Below are 3193 nucleotides of genomic sequence, written 5' to 3' on the forward strand. Positions count from 1 at the left end.
GCTGTTTCGAGATTGGCTTCCGGCCACCACCATGTCTGATAGTGCCCGTCACCTCACCGATAGATGCTGCCACAGCCAGCCTTACCTCCCTTCCAATTTCCCCACCCCAACCAAGGTCCAGAAGATAGGCAAGAAAACATGAAGACTAGAGAAACCTTTTTGTCCGTCGATTCAATCTATATGATGTGTTGCTCATGGGTCATCCTACGATCAGGTCGATTAGCTAACCATGTGGAGTGCATTTGCAGATTTATTTTTCTATTATTGTGTCCTGGCCTTTCTACTATCCCAAGTAGACCTAATTAAGAATTTTGTTATCACATTTATTTTACTATTGAAAATGAATGGGAAAGCCCAAGCCTAGTGTAACGACCCGAAAAATTTACCAAAATAAATCACGCGCTAAAAAAAATTTCAAATCTCTTTTCATTGTTGAGCTTAATCCTTTCCTATCCGAACGCCAAAACCCCAGAAACCATTCCCGGTGATCCGCCGTCCCGATACAGTATCAATCACCGTCCCGTCTCCCTATTTTCCCTCATTCCGCGCGTCGCCGACCGACGCACGTGTTCGTCCGGTCGCGGTGGCCGCCGCGATTTCCGCCGGCGCGATCTCTTTTTCCCTCTCTTTCTCTCTCCCTTTCTTTTTCTTTTTCATTTTTTTCTTTTTTCTTTCCTTTTTTCTTTTTCCCTCCTTCTCCTTTCTTCCTCCCTCTCCTCTGCCACGCCCTCCCGAGCAGCTCGGCGCCGCCCTTGCCCCACGCGCGGCACGCGCGCACCCCCGCTCGCCTGCCCCATCCCCGCTGCGCACCCCCGCTCGCCTTGCCGCCTCGACGCGTGCGCACACCCCGCTCCCAGTCGCCCCCACGCGCACCACGCGGCCGCGCCGCTCGCCGCTGCCGCTTGTCCCGTCGCCTGTCCACGCGCTGCACGCGCATGAGCCTGTGCGCAGCATGCGTTCCATGCGTCCGTGCCGCCCGTCGACAGCACAACGTCGCCTCCTCGCCGCCCGAGCCGCACTGCTCGCGCACAGTGACGCCGCCGGCCGCACAGCACCCCGCCTCGCCGCCCGAGCCGCACTGCTCGACGACGAGCTCCACAGCCGCCCCCCCCCCCACGTGCTCGTCCTCCCTGCCCGAGCCGTCGCGTCGCCGCCCAGTGGCGGAGGGCCCAGTGTGGCGAGGTGTGGCTCTCGCCATACCTCGGCCCGGCCCATAGTGGGAATATACATCGGCCCATGAAGAAAGTCCGGTTTACCTCCCTGACCCTAGCAGCCCCAACTTCGTCAGTTCGTCCTAGTCGTCCCTGCTGCGCACCGAGGCACCGCGCGCCCGACGCCCTCGCCTAGATCCCGGCTCCCTGCAGCGGCGCCCTCGCCCTCCGCCCCTCTGGCCCTGACGCGCATGGGCACCTCGCTGCCTCCCCGGCTCCCTGCTGCAGGCTGCAGTGGCGTGCCGGCGCCCACGCCCTCCGGTCTTCATCCCCGGCTCGGCGCCTCGGCGGCTCCCCGTGTCCGCGCCGTGCCTGGGTGCCTCGCCGCCTCCCCGGCTCCCTGCAGCGCTGCGGGCGCAGCTGGCAGCACCCTCTCCGACCTCCGGTACTCCCTCCCCTCATCCCTCTACCCTTTACCCTCTCCCTCACTGCAGCAGAAACTAGGGAAGGGAAGGCAGCCGCCGGCTCAAGCTCCATGGAGCAACAACCAAGGTCTAGCAGAAAAGGGAAAAGAAAGGCACAAGGAAGAGGTGAGAGAAGTAGTGTTTTTTTGGGTGTTGTATAGGATTGAGAACTTAAACTAATTTACTTTAATGTGAATTTGACTATTTATTTCAGATCTAAAGAGCTATTTTAGTCCATTCGGATCCAGTAGCACAAACCCAAGCACTCATCTGTTGCAGAAGAAGGATCAAAATATTGTTGAGGCCATGTCTTTGGTTATTGACGTGAAAACACGTTTGAACAATTTGAGAAGCGAAGGTTATGAGCCACTACTTGAAGAAGTCAAAACATTTTGCCAAGAAAATGATATCCCAATACCAAATATGGAAGATAGTGTACCAAGATTTGGTAGATCAAGGAAAGGAGGGAGAAACAACATCACTCAAGATCATTACTTTCGTGTTGATACCTTCTTTGCTACCATAGATGCTATCACAACAGAGTTTGATCATCGATTCAGTGAGGTATCATTGGAATTACTTACTTGCTTTGCTTGCCTTGATCCTAGAGATTCATTCTCTAACTTTGATGTGAATAAACTTGCTCGCCTCACGGATATATATTTGGATGATTTTTCTTTTGATGACCGGAAAAGAATAAGAGACCAGTTAGAAACCTTCATTATTCATGTTAGAAGAGTTGAGTCATTCAGAGCTTGTTATGACCTTGCAAGCCTAGCAATGAAAATGGTTGAACTTAAGAGGCATGAAATATTTCCCTTGGTTTATCGCCTAATTGAGCTGGCATTGCTGCTACCAGTAGCAACAGCATCAGTTGAAAGAGCCTTTTCAACCATGAAGATTATTAAAACTGAGTTGCAAAACAAGATGTCCGATGGTTGGCTTAATGACTTGATGGTGGTGTATATTGAGCGAGAGATATTTAAAGGAATTGATCTTGAATCTATCAAGAAGTCTTTTCAGAAGAAAAAAGATAGAAATATGCAATTGCCAAAGTCTCCTAGACGCAACTAATAATAAATATACCGGTATAACTCTATACTCTAATTGTGTATCTTGTATTACATTTAATATTTTAACTCTAATATTTCGTTACTAATTTATGTTTTCTCTTTGTTTGATAGCTTCTTTGGTCCAATTGTTGATTTGATGCGTACTTACGTGTTTTTCTTCATTTGAGGTACTTCTAAACCATATTTTTGTTGTGAACCTTTATTTTTGTATAATATTTGAACATAATCTAGTAATCCACCGCCACACCTAAAATTTTCAGCGTCCTCCGCCACTGTCGCCGCCACGAATCGCGCTGCCGCACCGCCGCGCTGCGACACCACGCCATTAAAAAGCCCCGCCGAGCTCGCTGGCCTCCACCGCACGCCGCCCGCTCCACCGCCTTGCCTCGCCTTTAAATAGGCCCCACTCGTCGCCCTTCACCATCACAACCTCCACCACCGCCCCTAGCCCTCTCCCAAGCCGCGCAGCGCCGCCGCACCAAGCTCCATAGCCGGCGGCCGGCCG

The 3193-nt window shown here is 52.0% G+C and overlaps 1 long non-coding RNA gene across 1 annotated transcript; it reads left to right on the forward strand.

The window, feature by feature from the left end:
• The first annotated feature begins 1707 nt into the window (after positions 1–1707).
• On the forward strand, positions 1708–2182 carry LOC120674414. The gene is made up of 2 exons (XR_005675105.1): positions 1708–1741; positions 1830–2182. It is a non-coding gene; the product is annotated as an uncharacterized LOC120674414 (long non-coding RNA).
• The last annotated feature ends 1011 nt before the right edge of the window (positions 2183–3193 follow it).

This window comes from Panicum virgatum, chromosome 5N (genome assembly GCF_016808335.1).
Source record: "Panicum virgatum strain AP13 chromosome 5N, P.virgatum_v5, whole genome shotgun sequence".
In the NCBI taxonomy this organism is placed as follows: Eukaryota; Viridiplantae; Streptophyta; class Magnoliopsida; order Poales; family Poaceae; genus Panicum; species Panicum virgatum.